The sequence below is a fragment of the Thamnophis sirtalis genome, unplaced genomic scaffold, assembly GCF_051295495.1.
Source record: "Thamnophis sirtalis isolate CommonGarterSnake01/CBP01778 unplaced genomic scaffold, rThaSir2_p1.2 scaffold_13, whole genome shotgun sequence".
Classification (NCBI taxonomy): Eukaryota; Metazoa; Chordata; class Lepidosauria; order Squamata; family Natricidae; genus Thamnophis; species Thamnophis sirtalis.
The window spans coordinates 42068274-42095614 of NW_028261393.1; the positions used below are offsets into that span (position 1 = coordinate 42068274).

Genomic DNA, 27341 nt, shown 5'->3' on the forward strand with positions numbered 1-27341 from the left:
ACTTCATTTGAAAACATTAACTTTTTGCCTCCCTGGTCACTTTTTATGTTTAATCAAAGGTATTTTTGAATCCAAATTCCCAACTTTTATCTCTATTGACAGCTTTTAATAAGAAAGCCCATAATACAGATGATTAAAATTCATCGTACAAGCACTGAAGAGTTGGCAGAGGTTCAGCTGTGAAACTTTAACTCTGATTTCTCCCCACACACACACACTTCCTTTCTTCCCAGTGCATAACTATTGACTGTTTTCAAATGGTATGTGAAGATTGGAAAAGAATGTGTCTTGGCAATATAAATGAAATTACATTAGTCGTGTGAATGTGCATTCTTGTTGTGTATGAAATTACATTAGTTAATGAAAGAATTGTTTAAGACAAGGCATCATTGTATAAATGATGCATAAAATGTAAAATGATGAAAAAACGAAGGAAGGAAGCAAACAAGGGACAGTATCCAGCCAAACCTGAGTGATGTCATAGAACATAGAATAATAGGGTTGGAAGGGATCATTGAGGTCTTGTAGCCTGACCCCCTGCCCATGGCAGGAGACCCTATATTAGTCAAGATAAATGGCTGTCAATCAAACTATTTTCCAAACACCAAAATATAAGAAACAATGGTTGGAAACCAACTGAGGAGAGAAACAACTTAGAACTAAGGAGAAATTTCCCTTCAAGTACTAGAATACAGCTATCATATCTCATCATATCATATAAAAACAGCACTTAGATTTATATACCACTCCTCAGCACTTTACAGCCGTCTCTAAGCACTTTACAGAATCGACATAACTTGAAATTTGGCGTGTATGTTCCTCTTGGTTTCTAGGTGCTGACTAAGAAAGGATTTTTTGAAATGGCCATCAGATCATTTGTATTTCTTATACAGTAATTAACACACTCTGATGCTACTCCCCCTCCCCACCTGAAAAGAACTCTGTTCCAACTGCCAGTTGCCTCACATTCCATTACCTTAGTTCAAACTGGCAGGCGTTCCACTCCTTCATTCAGGAGCTCTCTGGGGCTCCTTACAGTAGTAAATGTTGGTACCTCACCAAAATGTCTATGCCTTCTACCTATGGAACTGCTTCTGGACTCAAGGAGGCAGGAGAGATATTCCCATATGTGTTTCAATCACCAACCACCACGAGCCAACAGATTTAACCAGAGTGAACTGGATTTCTCCTGCATTGCCCGATCACATAGTTTTGCCGTGAAGCATGGGTACCCAGCTAGTAAAAAATAAAATAAATCCTTGAATGCAATGACTAGATGCTTCTCTATTTATTGCCCAGAAAGCAATGTCGAAATAGTCATCAGTCACCAGGAATTGAGCAAGCAAGTTGGTCTTGGGTGCATTAATATTTCAGCCAACACAAAGTACCTGAGCCATTGTAGGCTTTCAGCATCTGATGTCTGCAATATTCATGCTGTGCTCATCAAGAGGATGCAAAGATAAGTGTGTGAGGCTGTTTACACATTTGTTTGTAGAGTGATGGCTTCATTTGTGATAGCTGGCATGATGCAAATGAAACAGTCCCGGCAAGAAATGACCTTATTCAGCTTATTCACACCTTCCAGCTACAACTGATTGCTTTATAAATAAATAGGAATCACAGGAAAGGAGAAAGTCTGTATAGGATCAATCCCTGCCATAATCCAGATATGAATAAGCGAGGACTGACAATGTTAATATGGCCGTAGTTTGAACCTTGGTGATTCCAAAGGTCTTAAGCTCAGGCACAATGCATGCTGGATTTAAGTTCAAATCCTGGAGCATCATTGCTCATCCTCACGGACAGTAAATGGCAAGATGTACGAAGCTGGTTATCATATTTCCTTCTGTTCAGGAGATGGGCTTTAAACATTTGGCTTGGCCAGGAGCTGTACTGCAATATTGTAATGGACACTAATGTCTTCTCTATGACAGGTTTCCTTTGTTACCTTCTAGGAGGAGGCTAAATGCTATCTAAAGCAGAACAATTAGATTCTGCAATTGCTTTGTATCATGCAGTATCAAGACTCTCTTTTCCACTACTGTATGTATTCAAAATGGACTGTGTGTGTATCTTTCTCTGTCTCTCTCTGTCTCTCTGTGTGTGTCTCTGTCTGTTTTCTGTCTGTTTCTCTCCCTCTCTCCCCCCTCTCTCTCTGTGTCTCTGTGTGTGTCTGTGTGTGTCTGTGTGTATGTCTCTCTCTCCCCCCCTCTCTCTCATGTGTGTGCATGGTATATGTGTGTAGAGGTGTATATTCTCTCTCTCTCTCTCTCTCTCTCTCTCTCTCTCTCTCTCTCTCTCTCTCTCTCTCTCTCTCTCTCTCTCTCTCTCTCTCTCTCTCTCTCTCATGTGTGTGCATGGTATATGTGTGTAGAGGTGTATATTTCTCTTTTTTCTCTGTCTCTCTATGTGTGTGTGTGTCTCTCCCTATCTCTTTCTTACTCACTTTCCCTCTCTTTCTTTCTCTTTCTCTCTCTCATATGTGTATGCATGGTATATGTGTGTATAGTGTGTGCATGGTATATGTGTGTATAGTTGTATATTTATTTTCTTTTGAGAGTGGGCATCAGAATTTCATTCTTAATGTGTGTGCCAGTGTGTTCAGAGAAAAATAAATGTCAATAAAGGTTATCTTATCTTATATTGAGTTTTTCTAAGTTATGCTAATGAAGAATGGGGTGATAGTACATTATACAAGTACAGCAATTGTATTTGTTAAACTGAATTTAAACAATAAGGCATGTCATAAGTTTATTCAGAAGTATCTTCTTTTGAATGCAGTTTCTGGCTCCTTTCTAAAAGGAAAAAAAAACAGCCTTAAGCATTTTGTTTATTATTTGTTTGTTTGTTTATTGAATGTATATCTTAGCACTATCAGGACCAGTGTGACCTTGCTTCAAGTTCAAATGTTAAAGCTCCATTTATTCCTTGGCAGATTTCTGGCCCAGAGAAGGCCAAAGCTATAGGCTAGACTGAGAAATTAAAATGAAAACAAATCTCAGAAGAGAAACAAGTGATACAACACTTCTAAGAAAACCCCATAAGCCATGTTTGTGAAGTCATCAGACATTAATGTTCAGGAGGCTTTGAAGAGAAAGAGATGTATGTTTTGGCAAGTTGTGTATAGTGGTTGAGGTTTGGTGGGTGAACACCTTTTCTTAAAAAACAAAAAAAGAAACCAATAGAAGATTTGTAGCTCAGGGTTGAATTGTTGGTTCTTTTGGTACTCTCTGAGCTTGGTGGTTGACTTACAGAGGTGCTAGTTGTTACTTAAAAAGCCCTACATGGCATCGGAACTGGGTACCTGAGAGACCGCCTCCTGCCAATTACCTCCCAAAGACCAATTCGATCGCACAGGCTTGGCCTTCTCCGGGTTCCATCTGCCAGCCAATGCCGGCTGGCGACCCCCCGGGGGAGAGCCTTCTCTGTTGCTGCTCTGGCCCTCTGGAACGAGCTTCCCGTGGAGATCCGGACCCTTACTACCCTCCCGGCCTTCCGTAAAGCTACTAAGTCCTGGCTGTTCCGGCAGGCTGGGGGCTGTTAAAGCACCCAGCCCCATCCTAATTGTGACTGTTGTGGATTTTAAAATTGTTTGTATTGTCTTATTTATTCCCTCCCCTGTTTATTGTGAGCCGCCCGGAGTCCTTCGGGAGTGGGTGGCATACAAAACCAATAAACCTAACCTAAACCTAAGGTCTATGGAGATTCTCAGTCATCCATGGCCATGATTGTCCCAAAGGAGCTTCTTCAAAAGACAACTGGACTTTGTTTTTCCTTGAAGACATTTTGCTTCTCATCCAAAAAGCTTCTTCATTCCAAAGTCCAGTTGCCTTTTGAAGAAGCACCTTTGGGTTCACTTGCAGACATTTCATCACCCAACTAGGTAACATCATCAGTTCTAGGTTTGCTTGCAGATGTTTCCTTTCCCAACTAGGTAACATTATCAGTGCTCAGTTTCATAATGCAAGCAAACCACCAACTTCAGAGAGCACCAAGGACCCCACAAAATAGACAAACCTTGAAAGAATGGATTGGTACTTGAATGGACTGTCCTCTACAGATACTGATGGCATATGATATCACTTATATCCCAGTATCTAATTCAAGGCTATGGTTTTCCCAGTTGCAATGGATGGCTGTGAAAGGCTGAGCACCAAAGAATGGAGGCCTTTAAACCATGGTGCTGGAGAAGACTCCTGTGAGTCCCTTGGACTGCAAGGTGATCCAACTGGTCAGTCCTAGAGGAGATCAACCCTGACTGCTCTTTAGAAGGCCAGATCCTGAAGAGGGAACTCAAATACTTTGGCTATCTAATGAGAAGGAAGGACTCACTGGAGAGGAGCCTAATGCTGGGAAAGATGGAGGGCAAAAGAAGAAGGGGACGGCAGAGAATGAGGTGGCTGGATGGAGTCACCAAAGCAGTCGGTGTGAGCTTAAATTTGAGCTTAGAGGACAGGAAGGCCTGGAGGAATGTTGTCCATGGGGTCGCGATGGGTCAGATAAGACTTTACAACTAACAACAACAATCTAATTCATTAACACAGGGCTTCCTTCATCTTGATAACCATCTCTAACCTTTGCTTGAGGAATATATCATATTGATAAATGAAAACATGAAACAGTGTGGTAATCTTCAGGGTGAAAAAAACCAAGTTAAAGTTTGACTACACAATAAGAGAATAGTTTCCCTGGATAGATTTAAGTGTTGCCCTCTGTGATTACACTGAGGAAAAATAATAATATTGTTTTAAAAAGCTGTTCTGAAAGAGCAGCTAAACTGTGTTTTCTTGCACTGTCTGTGTACCAGCCTTGGCACTGTGATCTAATAAAGCTCTTATTAGCCACTTGTCTATGCCAACTACACGAAGAACATCTTTTTTTTCCTACCAGTGGCTTAACCTGTTGCTAAATTCTGCTTAACACCAAATGCCATAAGGAGCATATGAATCTAATTTTCTGGAATTGTCAATTTGACAGTTACATTACATACCAAGCTGGCGGGGTTTGGATTTTAATCTCTCCCTCTCTCCGCTCTCTCCCACCCTCTCTCTCAGATAGATAGAGATGAGAGAGTGAGAGAGAGGGGGAGGAGGGAGGGAGGGAGGGAGGGAGGGAGAGAGAGAGAGAGAGAGAGAGAGAGAGAAGTAAAAGTAGATGGACATGTAGATGGACATGGACATGTATTTATTTTATTCATTTTTTAGTTTGTTGAACATGTACAAGATAACAGGTATAAGCATAAACATGGGCATGAACAAGGAAATGAGTACAAATAAATGGGGACAGAGGGCAGGGATGGTAGGCACATTGGTGCACTTATGCATGCCCCCATTATGGACCTCTTAGGAATGGGATGAGGTCCACAGTAGATAGTTTAAGGTTGAAGCTGGGGGAGGGGGTTTGAGGCTGAAACAACAGAGTCAAGTAGAGCATTCCAGGCATTGACCACTCTGTTGCTGAAGTCATATTTTCTGCAATCGAGTTTGGAACGGTTTATCTTGAGTTTGTATCTATTGTTTGCCCATGTATTATTGAAGTTGAAGATGTAGATGTAGATGATATTTTTTTTCTTTATGTCACTCTTGAGTGTTTGTCACTGCCTTCTTCCTAGGGTCAAGGAAGAGTCTTTGGTCTTTCTTGGTTTGTCTGTGTTTGCCTGAGGCAGGGCTCTCCAAACTTGGCAATTTTAAGATGTGGTACTTAAACTCCCAGAATTCCCCTGGTGAGAATTCCTGCTGGGGAACTCTGGGAGTTGAAGTCCGCACATCTTAAAGTTGTCAAGTATGAACAACCCCTGGCCTAAGGCAAAACTGAAGTTACTATCTCCCACCTTTGATTGAGTATCTTAATATTCAAATTAGTTATTCTCTGAATATATGGCAACAATTTGTGAACATGGGAAATAAAAACATTTCAGAATTTTGCACTTCTCTTGAAAATTACATTTGCACAAAGGTGTGCTTATTTTTAAGAGGCATATTTATTATTATGGTTCTCTTTGCTATAATGTGATAAAATTGGAGATCTAATTTACCGCAAATGCTGTCTAGCCTCTTCATTTCTGATGTCCACCCAAAACCCAGAAGTTCCTCAGTTGGAATTGTTCAGCTAATGTTGATTGTATAGGGTGAAAAGAAAAATAGTGAACATGTTTTTAGAAGAAAAATCCACATCTTAACAATTGCTAACCATATTTAAGGGATTGATTTCTTTTTTTTCCTCATTCAGTAGGTAATTGTATCGAATTATGTCAGATCTAAATCATTAAGGATCAATGGCAGGCATTTTTGTTGCTATTGCAGATGACAAAATGATATTAGTTAGGTATATGGGCTGTAATACTACCATTATATCTTGACTGGAATAAAAAATAAACAAACCAACGCTGAGAAATTACTGGACGTCTTCCATATGACATTTATTTTTTCCTGCAGACCTAAAAAAGAGCCATTTTCATCAAAACTAGAAAAGGACAAAAGTAAAAATTACACAAATTTACAAGCTTTAAAGCCACACATTAATAAATAGTGATTAAATGATTAAATATCAATATAGCATTTAATCACAGAGTGCAGAAAAGGAAGAAAAATAAAACATTTAGGACCCAAATGTCAAGCAGTTATGGTGAAGAATGTAAACATTGACAAACAGAATGTTTTTCAAAGTAAAGATTTATGTTTGTATTCAGAGGAAATCTATTAAACATATTGGTCCTTATATCTGCCAGTATTTAAGTATTTCTAAACCACAATTAGATGTTCTAAATATGAGGTTTGGCAAATGCCAGGAGAAAAACCAAGAAAGAAAAGAAGCAATGTTTATTCTAACTTGATTTAGACTCTGTTTTAAGTTGTGTTTTTATTCATATATCTATTTTATTATTATATTATAATAATTTTATTATACTGTTGTAAACCACCCAAAGCCGCTTAGATAGAATGGTAGTGTAGACATTTAATTAATAAATAAAATTGCTGCAAATCCTAATCTGAAAAAAAGAGATATTGAACTAATGTTCTAAGCCATTGTTTGTGTGAAGTTCCCAGAAGATGACCTAATGAATTTACGAGCCTCCAGACAAAGTTCAAAAGAAATCCAATCATTTATTAGGATCGACATTCTGGCGTGGAGTACTGTGGAGCCAAAACTGCTTTCACTTAATTGCGTTTGAACTTTACCCCCGTAATCCCCTCCCTTCTATCCTGCGTCATAATTCATATTATCCCACTAGGCTGTAGACATGAGATCTGACTCTGGTCGAAGGCATGCATAGAATTTCCCCTTCTATGCCAGCCTGATAATAGTCATGACAATGCTTTAGAAGTTGACAGTTTGATCAGTATTGAAAAGTAGGAGTAGAAGCACAGGGTGCAAAGCCATAAAGTTACATGTTTTACTTATGCTTAGCAAGTTGTAAGAAACCATCCACTGAGGGCAAAAAACTCAAAAGATACTTGAGATTTTCCAACAACCAATTTGTATTTGTATTTATTAGTTTGTCAAACACGTACAAGATAGCAGGTAGAAATATATATATGGATATAAATGAAAGAAATGAATGCAAATAGATGGGGACAGTAGGACAGGGACATTAGGTTTGAGGTTAAAGCTGTGGGGGTTTGAGGCTGTAACAACGGAGTCAGGTAGAGCATTCCAGGTGTTGACCACTCTGTTGCTGAAGTCGTATTTTCTGCAATCGAGTTTGGAGCAGTTTACCTTGAGTTTGTATTGATTGTTTGCCTGTGTATTATTGAGGTTGAAGCTGAAAAAGTTGTTGACAGGTAAGATGTTGTAGCAGACAATTTTGTGTATTGTGCTTAGTTCATACTGCAGGTGGCACAGTTCCAGATTGTCCAAGTCCAAAATTTCAAGTCTGGTGGCATAGGGAATTCTATTGTGAGTGGAGGAGTGGAGTACTCTTCTCGTGAAGTACTTCTGGACACGCTCATGTTTAAACACGTTTAAACAAATCATAGTTTATTCAAAGCACTGATGAATTCCACATGCAGGTTCCATGTTGTTTATTTTCAGTCTATATGTTCCAACATGTAAGGATTGAATTGACAATAACTTTACCTGTGGGACACTTCTTTGCAGTGTGATGGATTCTATGACATTTTAATTCCACGTCTTTATTTTTTCCAAGAAGAACTAAAAAAAAAAAAAAAACACTGATGGGAATTCACTAATTGTTAAATAGGCATTACTTTGTGTCTATAAGAAGCAATAATCCCCAAAGTACGGTGTAAAGATCAAAAGGGCCTCTTTGCATTCACCATGAAAGTTGATTTAAGAAGCCACTGCAATAAAAAAAAACTTTAAGCTGAAAGCATGGTGTTGCAAAAATATCGCTACATGCTAATTCAGTGTCTCAAATCTTTAAACAGTTATATTAATGATTTAGTCAAGTATTAGTAGCCTCTTCGGCTTCTTCCAGTAATGACAAGACTTTCTTTTCTAATGCTCACTTCCTGCTGTGCAAATCAGGATTTTAACAAACTACATTAGCTGCAGGCTTTTTGACATGGCGTCCCACTGAGATAAACACAATTAACAAGATTTGTTTAACAGTATCTTTCTTCTACATTTATTTATTAATGGGTTTAAAGACGTTTGACAATTCCTTTTTATAGTATGGCGAAATCTGCTTTTTCTGGACTTCTTTTAATCGGAGGTATTATTTATTCAGAACACAGAATGCTGGTTTGTAGAGATTATAACTGTTGGGCAAATTACTTTGAGCTCAGGTTTTTCCCCTTTTCTTCCTTTCTTTTTCACTAGCAATGCCTGGTTCTCATCTAGGTCAAGTGCCCAAAACAGTTGTCTAATTGTTGTTGTTGTTGTTGTTGTTGTTGTTGTTGTTGTTGTTGTTGTTGTTTAAATTTATATACCACCCAACTCCCAATGACTCTGGGAGGTTTGGTGTTTTTCAGTGGTGGACTTCAAAAAATTTTTTACTGCTGGTTCTGTGGGCGTGGCTTGGCGGGCATGGCTTGATGGGTGTGGCTGGGGAAAGATACTGTAAAATCTCCATTCCCTCCCTACTCCAGGGGAAGGTTACTGCAAAATCCCCATTTCCTCCCGATCAGCTGGGACTCAGGAGGCAGAGAATAGATAGGGGCAGGGCCAGCCAGAGATCATATTTACCGGTTCTCTGAACTACTCAAAATTTCTGCTACCAGTTCTCCAGAACCGATCAAAACCTGCTGAATATCGCCTCTGCTGTTTTTGTATAATTGTCCTTTATCTATTTCTATACTGCATGACATTGGCTGTAAGTAAACCCCACAGAAATTCAGATTTGAAAAAGTGCAAATGCTACTTTTTGTGTTCAAAAATATATCTGCAGAGATTCTCTTTATACTCCTTGCTTCTCGTTTGGAGTGAACATATGGCTCCCCACTTGTTTATATTGCAATGAATCAGGGTGGACACTGAGTCTCTGCTGAATGCTTTCTTATTTCTTAGGACAAGAACTGTTTTGACCCTCTTTGATTAAATATCATCATCTCCTGAAGGATTCTTTATACCAGGCATAAAAACAACCATGATTATAAATTTCAGCTAAGATCTAAGCAGTTCAAAAACTTTAGAAAATCAGGATAGTTAATGAAGAAATGAGCTCCTATAAAATAAATCTAGAAATGGGCTCTAGAAGCTCATCTAAGTAAACATAGGAGTATAATGGTCTGTGCCAAGGGTCAGCAACCGGCAGCTCTGGAGCCGCATGTGGCTCTTTTATCCCTCTGCTGCGGCTCCCTGTCGCCAGTGGGCTCCAAATGGATAGGGCTTTCGATTAGGACAGGTAGAGCAAAAAGGATGCCGTGCTAGGAAGACACTCTATGGCGGGGGAATCCGGACTTCTGGTTGGCTCCAGAATTGAATGGGGGGCTTCTGCTTAGGACCTTTGTGGCTCTTTGAGTGTTTAAGGTTGCCGACCCCTGGTCTATGCAGGTGATGTTGTAATCACGTCCATGGGAATGGGAACAAGGATGCTGAGAGGTTTAGCTTCTTTCCGCTGAGATGAAAAGCAGCAATAAATTACCAAAAAATTAACATTTATTATTTACATGAAATTATCATAGCACTCATGATATCATGATGATCAAGTGGCAAATTAATAGGGATGATAACAAGCAGGTGTTCATTTATAAATACCTTGGAGTACCTTTGCAAGTCTCACTCTTCAGGAAGGAATATTTTCTATATCTGGCAACTATTGCTCTGCTAAGCTCTTTGGGTATCCTGAGATTGTTCCACTTGACAGGAGCCCATTTCATCCTAGCAGCTTGTAAGTCTAGACAATTATCTTCCATTTTCACTACAGTCTCAAAGTAGGTGGTGCTAGAAATCTTGATAACCTTGAAGCCATTTCATTAGACCCATCTTTGCAGTCCCAGGATCCATTAAAACTGGTGGACTATAGAGACTGGTGCATTTTTCATGGATTCATGGCCTAGTAACATCTTTTAAATTTTTGACTGAAGATGCACTTTTCCCTGGGCATTCGAGCCCCAATGGTTCTCAGACATTACTCAAGTCAACTTAGCTAAAAACATTTCTACAAAACTTTATTTCCTTTGGTTTTTTTCAATACCCAAACAACCTTACTACAACAAAAGCATCTTCATTTGGGACATTGGTTTTCAAATCAACCTGGTTCTTAGCCCTAGCTACAGTATATAGGGTCTTTTCAGCTACCTGTGAACTAGACCCGTACCTCTCCTCTATTAGAATAGAATAGAATTCTTTATTCGCCAAGTGTGGTTGGACACACAAGGAATTTGTCTTTGGTACAGAAGCTCTCAGTGTACATAAAAAGACAAGATACATTTGTCAAGAATCATAAGGTATAACATTTAATGATAGTCATAGGGTAAAAATAAGCAATCAGGAAACATTCAATATTAATATAAATCATAAGGATACAAGCAACAAAGTTACAGTCATGCAGTCATAAGTGGGAGGAGATGGGTGATAGGAAAGATGAGAAGACTAGTAGTAATTGTAATGCAGCCTTAGTGAGTAGTTTGACAGCGGTGAGGGAATTATTTGTTTAACAGAGTGATGGCGGGGAAAAACTGTCCTTGTGTCTTGTTGTCTTGGCGTACAATGCTCTATAGGATCGTTTTGAGGGTAGGAGTTGAAACAATTTGTGTCCAGGATGTGAGGGATCTTTAGATATTTTCACAACCCTCTTTTTTATCTGTGCAGTATACAGGTCTTTAATGGAAGACAGGTTGGCAGTAATTGTTTTTTCTGCAGTTCTGATTCTCCTCTGAAGTCTGTGTCTGTCTTGTTGCATTGCAGAGCCAAACCAGACAGTTATGAAGGTGCAGATGACAGACTCAATAATTCCTCTGTAGAATTGAATCAGCAGCTCTTTGGGCAGTAGGAGCTTCCTGAGTTGGTGCAGAAAGAACGTTGTTTGTTGTGCTTTTTTGATGATGTTTATAGTCCTGATATGGTATTCACTTGGTGAAGCTGGGGTAGATGTCTTGCTTTCTCCCATCCAGTTGGCGTACTACAAAAATATCCCCCTTCATTAATGCATCCATCCTTGGATGGATAACCCAGCAGAGTCCTTGAACCATGTGCTCCTTTGCTACTTTCTCTGCAGGGAATCCTGGATCATAATTATTTATCCTATCAAGACATATTCTGTCCAAGAATATGAGTTATGTTGACCACTTCTCCTATCTCATCAGTATTTGGATTTACCGAGTTGCCCATTCTGCACCTCTATATCTCTTTTCCTTCAGTCTAAATATTTATACTAATTTTCTTTCTTTTTAGCTTTTCTTTTTTCTTTCTTTTTTAAGATCACTGGTTTTATGGCTTAATAAAAGTTTGACTTAATTTGATAGTAAAATTATCAAACCATAAAACCATCTGAACAAAATAGACACAAAGGCTAACATTCATACTAACTGAACATGTAAATTCAACAATCTGTAGCTTCCTTGAGTCCCCACCATATCATTCCTTTAAAATATTCTTCTTCTACTTTTAATTGTGCATCACCTCAATGGTAGTGAAAAGGATCATAGTAGTACCAACACACACATTTATTTAAGTATTGTGTTATAGCAGTTGTGATATGTTGTTGCTCATTTGCTAAGCCATGTCTGACTCTTGGTAACTTCATGGACCATAGACAACCATCCACTCATCTACCACTGTCTCCTAAACTTTGCCCAAATTTAGGTTCAATGCACTGATGACACTATCTAACCATCTCATCCTCTGCCATCTCCTTCTCCTTTTGCATTCCATCTTTCTCAACATCAGGGTCTTCTCCTAGGAGTCCTCTCTTCTCATTAGGTGGCCAAAGTATTTGAGCTTCAGTATTTGTCCTTCCAAAGCACAATTGGGATTGATTTTCTTTAGGAAGTTTTGATATACAAGGCATGAATTTGGTCTACTATTCTCCTATAGATTAGTTACATGTTAAATCAAGCCTGAATCCATGAGCACAGCTGCCATTTTAGAAAGAGAGGGAAGACAATAATTCGATGTGTTATAAATTACTTGTCCCTTGATGAATGCACATTAATTTAATTATGGCAGGTTATAGAGTTATTCATAAGCACTGAGAAAAAATATATATTATTCCAGTATTTGGTTTTCTAGAACACATTTGAAATCTTTCAAGTGAAGGCTTCTACTGGACCAAATGTGAACACAGCTGGAAAATTTCCCACAGCAAAAGTATGCACTAAAATCATAATACTGATGAAAGTGTGATTTCAAGCTGAGAAAGACTATTCGTCGATTGTAAATAGAAGCTGTGAGATGCACATTTTTTTAGCCTGCAACTTCTGACTCTTTCATCATTTCGAGCAACATCAAATCCGAGACAGATGGGATGGCTAAATGTTGATATATGTTAAGGTTCAGACATTTTCAGCTATTAGCTATGAAAGGACAGATGTTTTAACTGTGCAAAATTCTTCCTCCTCCCCTGCAGAAAGAAAAAAAAATGAAACACTTTCGCTTTGAGTTGTGATATCTGTTTCTATAAAAGGAGGTTGAAATGACATCTGTCTTATTTTGCATATAAAAGAGGCAAGGGCTACATCAAAATATAAGAGAACATGAGAAGGATAGGATACTCACTGTCTTTTAATGTTCCTAAACCATATTCCCATTTTATTGTTGACTATTTTTGAACGACTATTAAGAAATAGGGCAAATAGAAGAACCAGGTCCAGATAGAGAAATACAAGCAGGCAGGCATACAAGCTGGAATATCATAAAACTTATATATTCCAATGCATCATTAAATGTTAGTGATATTAGATCCGTGATGGCAAACCTATGGCATGCATGCCACAGATGGCAGATGGAGCCCTCTCTGTGGGCATACGAACCATCGTCCCAGCTCAGCTCCACTACGTATGCATGCCTCCTGCCAGCCAGCTGATTTTCTTGTCTCCGCCATGCATACAGGAGACGTGCAGGCATGCGCAGGGGTGTGTGTGTGTGGTGTCATGCGCACATTGTATTATGAGTGTGGGTGCGTGGGGACAAAAAGGTTAGCCATCACTGTATTAGAAGTTATTTCCTACAGGTTTTGAATCAAAACCAACATGAATCTGTTGTACTTTAAGCTACAAATGTTGATTAACACAGGTCTTTTTTTAAAAAAAAAAGTGTGCAGATAGTAAACAATATATTAAAATTAGATCATTTTTGTATATAAGAGTAAGAAAAACAAATATATTTCTGTACAATTCACACCTGCCATGCAAATCCCATGGTACATTATATTCCAAATCAGTCAAGTTGTTTTGACATCTGAGACAAGAAATCCTGCAAACATCTCCTCCCTCTCTCTGAGTCTGAAGGTATCATTTGTTGTTAGTCAATCACTAAGTAATGTCTGACTCTTTGTGGCCCCAAAGACTGTAGCATGCCAGGCCCCCTTGTCCCCCCAGTGTCTTCCAGAGTTTGTCCAAATGGATGTTCATTGCATCAATGACACTATCTAACCATCTCATCCCCTGCCATCCCCTTCTCCTTTTGCCTTCGATCTTTCTCAACATTAGAGTCTTCTCCAAGGAATCATCTTTTCTCCTTAGGTGACCAAAGTATTTGAGCTTCAGTATTTGTCTTTCCAAAGAACAGCAAACTCAACTCTAAGCAGCTAAAACCCAGTTCTTCAGTGAAAAGGTTGCTCCGTGTCTTGATGCAGAGTATTATGTCCAGAAACTCAATACAAAGCCCAGTTCCTAGCAGCTCTTCAAGGTAGATCAAACTAGAAATCTAATGTCAGTGTAGATCAGTACAGTACTATTTTTATTGCAAAGCTACAGTAAAAGTATCCTGCCAGGCTGAATGTGCTTCCCCCCTCCCACCAACTTCCTTTATCTTTAGGAGAACTAAGATAGGGTCTTGTCTGAGATGTTTTCTCAAGTTACATTCCTGTCCGGAACTCAGCCCTCTTTTATCTGATTGTTGTCTTGATAGCAACTCTTCCACTTGTCCCTCCAGGCCATTTCTTCTTTTCTCTATAGATGCTCAAAAATGCTATTGGCAATGTATGGAGAGTCAGAAGATAAGGAGGCAAAGAAGTAGCTTCAGGGGAAGATTCTTGATAAAAGTTGACGTTTTGCAGAGTCAGACTTTAGCGAATCCAAGGTTGTTGAGGAATGTCAAAATCAAATTGTTATTATGGCCATAGAGCTGCATAGCTATTGGGGAATGGGGGATCTTCAGTATTTAACATAGGTAAAGGTAAAGGTTCTCCTCGCACATATGTGTTAGTCATTCCCGACTCTAGGGGGTGGTGCTTATCTCTGTTTCAAAGCTGAAGAGCCAGCGCTGTCCAAAGACGTCTCTGGTAACGTGACCAGCATGACTAAATGCTGAAGGTGCATAAAACGCTGTTACCTTCCCCTTTGGTCCTTATTTTTCTACTTGCATTTTTACGTGCTTTCGAATTGCTAGGTTGGCAGAAGCTGGGACAAATAATGGGAGCTCACTCCATTACACGGCACTAGAGAGTTGAACCACCGAACTGCTGATCTTTCTGATCGACAAGCTCAGCATCTTAGCCACTGAGACACCCCATCCCTATTTAAGGTAGGGTTAGGTGCAAAAACATATTTGGCAGGAAAGAATACTAAAACCTCTACTGCTCTGCTGCCATCTAGTCATCATCTGGACTTTTGCAATTTAGTTACAGTGCCTCTAATTTAAGGTCCCTCACAGAGGAATTTCTTCACTGAAAACACTTCTGTGAGAGCTCTACTTAGAATTCATCCCCAGGGTAGTCTGCAAAATTAGAGGTTTCTCATCCTAATACCATCATATATTCTCATATCCAGACTGCAGAAATCTAAGCAATCACCAGGTGGCAGAAGAGATGTATAAGAATATCCTTTTTGCTGCCCTCTGCAGGCCATCCACATTTTGCAGGCCCAGATAGTGGTAGTGGTAGATAGTGGTGGTCTAGGATTGAAATTGAAGCTACTCCAATTTCAAAGTAATCCTGGCCACTCCACTAAAGATGCATGTCCTGATATAGACTGACATTCCTGAAGTCACTAACAACTTTCTGAAGGGATCGCTGGGCTGCCTCTAATTTCAAGGAAACATCAACCCCACAAAAAACATACCCCCGTTAGTGCCCCTTTTGTTCCAGCCCGTCTGCTAGAGGTTAAGTCTTTCCCCTCTCTAACTCCTTTCAAAACAATCTTTACATTTCAATCTGAGTGACTGACACAAAAGGCATTAAACAGACTGACTCTTAGTCTACCGAGGAGTCACTATGGATCAAATACTGTTAGCAAGAGGCATTGATCACTGCATAATTAGTGCCGGTGGATGCATGGACCCAACTATGAAAGAACTCAATTAAGCGTGCTGACAGCAGAAGCTGCAGTGAGGCAGACAACAAAATTCCTCCCTAGAGAGGCTGATTAGATTTCTCGGTGGGTCAGCTGAAGGGGAGAATGGCTCGCGGGCATTCACTCACTCTTCCTGGGTCCTCTTCTTTCTGGCACCATAAACATATTGATAACAAAATCTCAGACTTATCCCATCAGTACAGTTAGATCTTAGACTTAATGATCATAATGATCCAGAGTGGAGTGAGAAGGGGTAGTTTAACTATGATTCTGCATTGTGAAGTTCAAAACTAACCTAACTGCCAATCAGAGATACTCATCAGGACCTTCTGGACTGCCCAGGGTTGAACTGTGTGCAATTCTTGAAATGTCTTAAAAAGTTAACCCTGGATTGTCATGCTTCATGGGACCAAAAGAAGAAAATTGGAATTGGGGATCTGGAAGATTTACTTCCAATAGATTCAGGATAGAGTGAACAGTAGCAGAAATTAAAGTCCTTTTAGCAAGGGGACGTGGTAGTTCAGTGGCTAAGATGCTAAGCTTGTCGATCAGAAAGGTTGGCAGTTCAGTGGTTTGAATCCCTAGCATCGCGTAACAGAGTGAGCTCCCATTACTATTCCCAGCTTCTGCCATCCTAGCAGTTCGAAAGCATGTAAAAATGCAAGTAGAAAAATAGGAACCACCTCTAGTGGGAAGGTAAGAGCATTCCATGTATTTAGTCATGCCAGCCACATGACCACAGGGACGTCTTCAGACAGCACTGGCTCTTCAGCTTTGAAATGGAGATGAGCACTGCACCTTAGAGTCAGGAATGACTAGCACATATGTGTGAGGGGAACCTTTACCTTTAGCATTTGTTATTGCCAAGGAAACAACAGTGTTGGGGAGGGAGGACTGAGATTTCCCTTAGTTTCTAAACTGTGTTAATTGAATAAAGGACTACAATTTTATGAAGCTCAATACACCTATATTACTGCAAGCTCACTGCAGAATGATAACAATAGCCTTAGACCTATTTACTGCTTCACAGTGCTTTACAGTGCTCTCAAAGAGGCTTACAGAGTCAGCATCTTGCCCCCAACAATCACTGGGTCCTCATTTTACCAACCTAGGAAGGAAGGAAGGCTGAGTCAACCTTGAGTTGGTAAGGATCAAACTGCCAAACCTCTGGTAGCCAGCAGTCAGCAGAAGTAGGCTGCAGTACTGCATTCTAACTACTGCACCACCACTGATGCTCCTCCTCTTGCTGTGAAATATATTTACATGGTCATTCCAGGAAGTACCAGTAATGGAAAAAAATAGGGTTGTACAGAAAAATAATCCCTTCTGCATTTTTCAGTTTGTTTGTTTGTAAAATTTATTTGCCACCCATCTTGTATCCAATGACTCTGATCACCATACAACATAAAAACACTAAAAAACATTAAAATCGTCATTATAAAAACACAACAAATTTGTTGAGAGGCAGGTTTTGAAATTTCTAACGAGAGATTTTCAAATATATTCTCATAGGTAGAGTCATGTTTTTGCATTTATTTACTTGGTTTTGTGAGTGTCAAATGCTATTGCTCACGTAAGTGAGAATGTTTTGTCTTTCATTGTTTAGTAACCCTTCCAGCAGTTTGCAGCTTCTGTACCTGTACACATTTTCATTAAATCCCAAAGAGGAAACATTTGCGATACTCATACAACATGCTTAACATAAGCACCAAATTAAACCATTTTTGTGGGTCTACATTATCAATTGAAACTGACTTTGGTCTCAGGTCTAGAGTTAATGAAAATAAAACAGGGGTATCAAACTTGCAGCCCACAGGCTGGATGTGTCACATGCTGGCCACACCCATCCCCATTTTTAAAAAAGGGGGAAAGTTGCGATATGTCATGTGATGACAACATATCATTGCAAGTTTGACACCCCTGCAATAATGTATCATTATATTTTGTGGCCCTGTTTTGCTTCATTTATCTTGCTTAAGAGATTGTTTTGGGTTGGGCTATTTGTCTGTGTTGTGGCCTGCCAGCAGAGCTGGCAGCAGATTCAGACAGTGAGGAGGTTGGGGAGGAAGATGGGCCAGTCCTGGAGTCTGGGGAAGGCTCTGATGAGGGCTGTGTGTCGGAGGCAGAGAGGGGGCCAGAGCCATCTGAAGGCAGTTATCAGCTGCCTTCAGAGTCAGACATCTGTGAGGCAGACAAACAGCTGGAGCCTGTTCCCCTTGTGCTCATGCAGAGTTGCCAGGAGAAGGGAACAACTAAAGAAGAGGGGGCAACTTGGGAGTAAGGCCACAGGTGGACGATGAATGGCCCATTCCCAGAGGAAATAAAAGAGGAGCGAAAGGGTAGTGGAATTTGCAGGAGACAATTAGTTTGCTTAATTGGCCTGTGAATCTCTGAGACTCCTTGTCAAGTTTTGCAAGTATTGGCCTGGCAGCTCTCCAAGCCAGATAAGGTCTGTGACTGTAAATCCTCCCTTGAAAGACTTTGCTGGATGTGAAGAGCAGAATTCACAGTCAATTAGTAAAAGGGGTTTTTCCCAGGACCAGGAGTTTGCTTCATGCTCTTGGGAAGCTTCGGTCAGCTTCTTTAATCCTTAAGAAAAAATATTTCAGAGATAAATACGGAAAAGAACAAAAGAAATAGGAAAACAGGATGTCCTATTCCAGTTCACTCATTGCTGTTAACTTCTCTATTCTAATCTCTATAATGTGTTTACTTTAAAACCAACGTAAAATTTCGCAGTCAATGTGTTACCGTAGCAAATTGGATCATTGCTGGAAGTCTGGGTAAAAAACCCTCTCTGATCCCTAGAAATGTATTTTAATTAAGCTACTTGGAATTTGAATTTCCAAAGGCAAGATCTGAATGTGTCTTTGCAATGTTGCAGAACCACAGATAATCAATGTATATGATCAAAAACCAGAAAAGGGCTGCTTAAAACCCCAAATCTATGGATTTTTCTATTGTTTCGGCAGATTAAAAAAGAGTCACATTATTAATGATTTAAATTTTTTTTCTTTCCTTATAGGATTTGACGTTCCAATTAAAACTGTGTTTGGACCATTGCTTTATCGTCTGCTTGTGCTTAATCTTTTCTGAAAGCCTCATCATTTATCTGAAAGAAGAGAAGAACAAGGTAAGGAGAAAAAGTAATGAAATGCAACATAACACATCCGTCAAAAGAGCGGGACATAATTTCAGGAAATAATTTTAAAAAGTTCAAAATCAGTGGCATTTGGAAATAATTTGTTTGCTAGTTAAATGTACACACACGATGCCTCTTAATTCTTAGGAATTGATGTTTGCCAAACCTCCCTTGTTTGTGGAGAACCCTAAATTTAGAATGCCACAAGCTACAAGAAGTAAAGCAGTACTATTAGGGGATAATTTGGTAGTACTAAGTAGATTTTATGTTCTTTATTGTAAAGAACACTTATTGTTTATTGTATTGAGAAGTTTTCAAGCTTTTTCTTGTTGAAAAGAGCCTTGCCTGTATTTTTTTTTAACAGGAATACAGGCATCATTTTTGACTTTTTAATCTAACAATAATCAGAATTAACCTACCTTGTTTTCCTGAAAATAAGACCTAGCATGTTTTATGCATGCAGCTAATATAAGCCCTACTTTCAAAATAAGCCCTATCTATTGCTCCCATTTCCATTTGGTGGCCATGAGGCGAGATGGGGTCGTGGTGGAGCTGCCCCACAGGCCCTGCATCTATACAACAGGAGCTCACATGGCTGTTGGCCCACTTCTTCTGCCCGCTTGTAGGTGTGTGAAAATCAAAATTCTGTCTCTAAACTATTGTGATGAATCTATCTCGAGGCATAATAAAATTCATAGAATAAAATTTTTAATGTTTGGGTGGAGGATTCTTATTCCGGTTGTTTGTTAAAAGTTGATTGTGATGTATGTGCTTTTCACTTTATTATAAAATTTGCATATCACTTTATTATACAATAATTGTTCAGTGGTCTATAGCTAAATGAGTAAAATGATCATCCTGAACTCACTTCTCCAGACTTGCCAGGCCTCCTGTTTGAGCAAATTAATGTTTGTTGTGTCGATGACACTAAGTATCTCATCCTCTGTCCCCTTCTTTTGCCTTCAATCTTTCACAACATCAGGATTTTTTCCAAGGACTGCTCTCTTCTCATTAGGTGGCCAAAGTGTTTAAGTTTTAGCTTCAGTATCTGTCTTTCCAAATAACAACTGGGGTTGATTTGCTTTAAGATTGACTGATTTGATCTCCTTGCAGTCCAAGGGACTTTCAAGAGTCTTCCACACAATAGCTTCCTTAGGCATTATTTCTAGATGCTGAATCATGACCACTTGTATCATACATATAAGCAGAAAATCTAACTCTTGTTGTGATTGGCCTTTGACGTAACTCTATAAAGCAGGAGTGTCCACCCTTGGCATCTTTAAAACCTGTGGACTTCAGCTCCCAGAATTCTCCAGATAGCATGTCTTAAAGTGGAGCTGGTAGCAGAGTCAGACAGTGAGGAGGTGGAGGAAGAACATGGGCCAGTCCTGGAGGCTGGGGAAGGCAAGGACAAGGGCTCTGCATTGTAGACAGAGGTGGGGTCAAGGCCGTCTGGCAGTCCTCAGCTGTCTTCAGACCTAGACAGCAGTGAGGCAGAGGAGTAGCTGGAGCCTGCTCCCAGTGTGCGCATGCACAGAGCTGCCAGAAGAAAAGAATAACTACGAGTTCAGGGTCGACTTGGGAGTAAAGCCACAGTGAATGGACCCTCCCATAGAAAATAAAAGAGGACTGAAAGGGGAGTGGGCTTTTGCAGGAAACAATTTGTTTGTTTGTTCATTTTAGAAATGTGAAGATCCGTCTGTGAATCTCAGAGACTCTGTGCCAAGTCTTTTCTTGCACAGCACTGCATTTGGAAAATATTTACATGGCAGCTTTCCTAGCTAGATAAGGTCTGTGGTCATGACTTCACCTTTGAAAGACTGTTTATCGGGCCTTTGCTGAAGGTGAATGAGAGGAATTCATATTCTTTTACTAAAAGGGGTTTTATCAGGACCAGGAATCTACTTTGTGCTTTTTGGGGAATACTCGGTCAGAACAACTTCTATAAAAGTTGCTTGTACCATCCTTCAGCAGGTTTGCGGTTTGTTCCCAGCACTTGCATTACTTGTGTGGTCTCTACTTGTAAATTGGGTCATTAAATCCCAAGACAATTCCTTGGGAAAAACCCCACCCATGAGATTTTTTTCCAGAGGAGAAAACATTGGCAATTAGGTGGTTGAAGTCAAACATCTTGAGACAGATGTGTAAAAAAACCCAAACCCTGAAGCTTTTTTTCCAAGCAAAAAATATATTTGGATAATTGGAATCCAGACTAGGGGATAGGACTAAAACAGATGTTACATCAGTCATTCAGTAGCTTCAGTGAAAATTTCACTTCAGTCACCCTTTACAAATTTCATGGTATGAAACCAGAAGATATATCAATCTAAATATGTATTACTACTTTCATTAATACCATCATCAGAAGTACAGCAATGGTTTCTGGAGAAAGGATTGGATCAGATGTGCTATTCATTTTTTTAAAATGTCTTCTCAGAGCTGAACATATAATTACCTGTTATAAATGAAAGTGAAGGCTTCTTTATTAGGTGAAAGCGTCTGTCTCTGTCATCTTAATGACAATTTTTGTTTTTGTTTTATTCTACTGCGTGGGTGATTGGAACACAACAAAAGGAATAACTGTTGATTAATACATCTCCTTTGGGCTGAGTAAATTTCTACGACAGTAGAGGACTGAGTTAAATTTTCTCCATACTTTTGACGTATATTGAATTCATGGTGCCATGTGATAAGGAAGACATTAAAAAAAAAATCCTGAATGCATTTCCTCCTTAAGAAAATTTGGACAGCTGGAGACTATGGGGGGAAAAATTAGTGTATTATGGTTTCCTTAGTTAGATAAATGGAAGTTGGCTTTTATAAAGGTAGGAATTAATCTTGTTGATAAGAGAAGATGAATCACTTGGGGTATCTTTCATAGACCTTAATCATTCATAAGCCACGCTGTCTGGCATAGAACTTGCATAACTGTTATTAACAATGCCTAATATGTTTCTGCTAATTCTCTGGCATCTTGAAAAGAGCTGTCAATGCTTAATAGCTCAGAAAGCTATGCTGTAGCATTTATCAGTGTAACGACATCGAACAAAAGTTATTTTTCTACCTGGAATTCCGAAGTGGATATAGATATAATATAGACAGTTACAGACTTTGATAAGCTTCTTCCTTAGCAGGCTTTTCTTTCCAAATTATTTTCTCCCCAGCCTTTTCCAACCTGATGAAAGTTGGGAAAAAATTTACTCAAATCATTGGCTAATCACTTAATTAGGTTGGTGTGCCTATCTAAGATATCGGAGTTACTAGACTTGGTCATTTCTAGAGTGGGTATCTTCTCATTTAATTCATTAAATGAGCCATGGTGGCACAGTGGTTAGAGTACTGCAGGCTACTTCTGCTGACTGCCAGCTGCATGCAATTTGACAGTTCAAATCTCACCAGGCTCAAGGTTGACTCAGCCTTCCATCCTTCCGAGGTGGGTAAAATGAGGACCCAGATTGTTGGGGGCGATATGCTGACTCTGCAAACTGCTTAGAGAGGGTTGTAAAGCACTGTGAAGTGGTATATAAGTTTAAGTGCTATTGCTATTCTACATGATACAAATTTGATTGTCTTTGGATATATTGGTCAGTGGTCAGCATGTGTTCAGTGAACTGGTTGTTGCACTGGTTGAATCCCACCACTGATCTGCACACTGTAACTTTAGGTAAGAAGCAGAGATGGGTTGCTACCGATTTTCACCGGTTTCGGAAACCAGTGGTGGAAATTGGGACTGAACCACAAAGTGCGTACAAAGTGAACCAGCAGTAACGCTGGCAACAACCTGCCCCTGGCAAGAAGCCAAATGTTCCTTTATTTTCTCAACAGAACGTTGTACAGAGTTTGTTTTAAAAGAAATAAAACTTTTGAACTGAAAAAAAAAGAATGTTGTACAGAATAAAGGAAAGGACCCACATGAAAACCTTGGATTAATAACAAGACAGCATGAATGACTTCATCATTCATGTTTGTCACTTCCAGTGTTGTTATTCTATTGCCTTCTCTCTTTGTGTGTGTTATTTTGCTACTGTAGTTTGCATTTCCAAAGTTTATGTAGAGATATATCCCTTTAGGATTCAGGTGGTGATAAAACATGGTTTTAAAGATACAGTCAGTCAATCGATCAATCAATAGAGTACATTTACACTGTTGTTGCACATATTATAAAATGTCTTGGAATTCAAAACCATTAAGCATTACATTTACCCACAACAGAGAGAAAAAAAGTCCCTGAGCAACTAAGAGTTCCTGAAATGACATTGCCTTAAATTAATAATTAGTAATTAATCAACAACATAATTTTTAAGAGAGATAATATAGTAGTTCAAACATTTAGGGGGAAGTTAGGGTTATGTTTTTTTTTCCTTTTAAGTAACTAAGATACAAAAATGTCTTAACCAATTAAAATTGCCAAGATGGATCCCTTAAAAGGGGGAAAATGTTTGAAATGTAATTATGTGGAATATGGTTTTAAAAGTTCTTAAATGTCAGAAAGATCAAGATGTTCTTTCAAACAATATCTGCTGTCTTTAATTTTGGGATCGGATGGAATGAAAAGAGTATCCAATGTTCTAAAAAGCAAATTTAGAAGGAAAAAGCATTTAATTATATGAAGCGGTTCTTTATTTTGCACATTTAAAAAAAGTGTGGTCACTTGTCTTTGCAGCTGATATATTGTTCTGTCATGTTTTGGAAAAATTAACTACAATGTTAAAATTAGAGGTAGAATTTGGTATTGCAATTACATTGAAAATCCTTAATAGTTTTGAGAATATTTTCCCTTTGTTTGTTGTTGGCAGATTCTTTCTCTGAATTCTCCTTTCCTTTCCTTTCCTTTCTCCTTGTATCTATGTCACTTGAAGATCAATGGTTTAACCAAGTAATAATTAAGTTTGCACAGTTCAAAGAGGCGACTTGATTTGAATTATTGATTTAAATGGTCAGATCAAACCAATCCAGTTTGAAGCCTCAGTTCAGTTCTATCACACTGTGCACACATATGTGTAGTCTAGTGAATGTTCAAATCAATTCAAAGGTGCCCTGCATTACTGAGTATAGTAAATAGATTTTGCAATTTGATTTAAAGAGGCGATTGTACTGAAACAAAATGTTGAATCGGTGATTTGCCCAGTCCTAGTTCAGGCTGATTGGGATCAGCGACATCATCCCGCTGCTATTTTGTCCTGACACAATCTCTCACCAAGACAGCCATTTGTAAAAATGCCCCCAATTTACTCTCAAAATTCCAAATGTCCCTCCAAGCCTGTATACATTGTCTGCTCCTGGAGCAAATTCTACTTATAGGTAAAGGTAAAGGTTCCTCTTGCATATATGTGCTAGTTGTTCCTGACTCTAGGGGGCTCATCTCCGTTTCAACGCCAAAGAGCCAGCACTGCCCAAAGACGTCTCCCTGGTCATGTGGCCAGCATGACTAAACGCCAAAGGTGCATGGAATGCTGCTACCATCCCACCAAGGGTGGTCCCTATTTTTCTACTTGCATTTTTACATGCTTTCAAGCTGCTGGGTTGGCAGAAGCTGGGACAAGTAATGGTAGCTCACTCCGTTACACGGCGCTAGGGATTTGAACCGCCAAACTGCTGACCTTTCTGATCGACAAGCTCAGTATCTTAACCATTGAGCCACCATGTCCCTAAATTCTACTTATACTAAACTGCTATTTGTTTAACAACAGAAATCAAAAGGGAAGGGGCACTAGGACCAAAGTCTGTTCTGTTAAAAAGAAATAGTGTTTTTCATCAAACAGTAATCTTCCTCCTCCTCCTCCTCCTCATAGGAAGTACATTGAAATTGAAGTTATATCAGCAGTTTTGAATACGCAGGTGAAGGTGGAAAGGTTAAAACCATCTACCAGCTAGGACATAATTCTTATTGCTGCTAGTAACTCTTTGGAGCCAGATCTCCAAAATACAGCAGACTACCTATCTTGATCATATTGCTATTTCAAGTCCTGAAAGGATCTTCTCTCTGATAATGGATTGTCTGCTGAAAGCACTTTTGGTCAAATACATTTCTGGCTGTTAGAGAGCCTATTAATATTTGGCTGGTGAAGCAAGAAAAGAGACAGCCAGGAATCTATTCAGCTCTTGAGAGGTAACCAGGGAGGAGAAAAAATCAATGGTGTGTGTGTGTGTGTGTGTGTGTGTGTGTGTGTGTGTGTGTGTTTGATTTCACACAAGGAATTCATAATGCAAGAATTCAACTTCATAATGGCTTTCTTTTTTCTCATGTTTTATGAATCAGGATGCTGGGATCATGTTTGGCATGGCAGGCTGAAAGAAACTGTCACTTCATTTCTGTTTTTGAAAACCTAGATATAAGTTGGATTGGTTCGCTAATCAAGGGAAGTCAAGATGGAGTATTTTGCTGGTTTGTTTTTAGATTTGTAAGCAAGATGACGACTGGACAACATCAACTTAATGGAACTTAATTTTACCTCAGTTGCTGCTTGATGTGACTTGACTGAACAACCAACCATCATAGCTTAGCTAAACGAAGCCACTGTAACTGGTGCAACCAATACTTGCGTAAAATGTTGGGCAGCCATGATGGGTGAGAAGTTAAAGACGCTGAGCTTTAGCTGGAAAGCTGACAGCCCAGGTTCGAGACCCAAGCACAGCACGATGGGGTGAGCTTCTGTTCCTTGCTCCACCTCCTGCCCATCAAGCAATTCAAAAGCATCCAAATGCGAGTAGTTAAATAAGTACCACTTCAGTGGGAAGGTAACAGCGTTCTGTGCACCTTGACATATAGTCATGCTGGCCACGTGACCATGGATGCATCTTTAGACAATGCTGGCTCCCTCAGCTAAGAAAAACCATCACCTAAGATCATACATGACTGGACAGAGGAAACCTTTACCTTTTATTTTATATTTTATTGACATAGGCTTATGTCAATGTTTTGATTCTTGATCAAGGACAGATATGAACCCGGGTTTCCACAGTCAAAATTCATCACTATATCTAATAAATATGGCTGGTATTTCTCCCAAATCACTTCAAAACAGTCATTATCCCTGAGTTTGGATCATTAAACCATGTTTAATATTGGTGCTATTTTAGTGATACTCCAAAGGTATTAATATTTTAAGAGTTTTCTTGTTGATATTATTTTTATGTACAAATAATATTCAGTATGTTGTTCACCCCTACAATGAATATTACAGAACAATTACATGAAAATGCTAATATAAATAAATACTCACCCATTCCAGTAACTATTGAAAGCAGAAATCTCTGGTCCATTGAGAATAAGCACAATATTTACACTGTGGCAATATTTATTCTATCGTTACACAATGTGCATTTTTCATCAGATGCCATTTGAAACAGATAGTGAAATCTGACCCACAATTTTCTCATTGTAGCCTATCATGTTTTGGGAGTGTTTTACCCCTTGTTTTTTGTCTGTTGAAGTATATGGCTCAGTTAATAAGTAGAAACTCAAATTACAGGGCAAAACCCTCTTGATATTTAATTTTAATATTTTTAATTAATGCATACAATTGATTAGAATGAAAAGGGGAGCAGTGTATCTGATATTTTTAAGGACTGAAGTGTACTTTTCGATGAAAAAGCTCCAGGTGTGTCCTCTTAAAGACCCGATTTTACCCTTATTTTATAAGCCTGGATTTGCCAAGCAATCTAATCAAAATCACTAAGCAACCATCCTTTGACATGAAGCCTGCAGCAGATCTACCCATGTTACCTGCTGTGTTTATTTCATGAGTTTAGTTATTTTTCTCTGAATTTGCTTTGAAGTGTATTTCTGCAAATAATGCTGCAGATTCTCAACAGCCTGCATTGCCATGTGGCCATTTTCACTCCGAATATTATAAAGTGGGTGAAATGCTATGCCCGGAGATACTTCTGCCCATCATAAGATATGATCCAGCATCAACTGGATCCATGTCAGGCCCCAAGTGCACTTACAATATTGGGTGCACCACACTACACTCATGCAAGATGACTGCTTTGTAAAGTTGCCAGCTACGATTCAAAACCTTCAAAGCTGTACATGGCATGGCCTCAGGTTGCTTGTAGAAAACCTCTCATTCTACTGGAGAGAGGTTCCCTGAAGATGGGCTCCAGCATGACTCCAGACAAAACTTCTCATCCTGGTGACCGACCCAGATTGGATCCTGTAACATTATCCCGAGATATGTATATTCGCCCTTCACACCTGTCACTGTCAGGCCCATGCCCAAAGATAACCCATTGAAATCCAATTGAACCCAGTTCTTTATTTGCTTAAATCTAATAGACAGAATCTTGCCAAACCATAGCTATAACCTAACCTAATAGATATACCCCAGGAGATTCTAGTG

At 39.3% G+C, this 27341-nt stretch overlaps 1 protein-coding gene across 1 annotated transcript in view; it reads left to right on the plus strand.

Moving 5' to 3' along the window:
* Window positions 1-18888: 18888 nt before the first annotated feature.
* TENM1 (teneurin transmembrane protein 1) overlaps window positions 18889-27341 on the plus strand; it is a 647679-nt gene continuing 639226 nt past the window's right edge. Inside the window, exon 1 of the mRNA XM_087727833.1 lies at window positions 18889-18987. The gene's annotated coding sequence lies outside the window, so the exon portion shown is untranslated. The remainder of the gene's footprint in view (window positions 18988-27341) is intronic.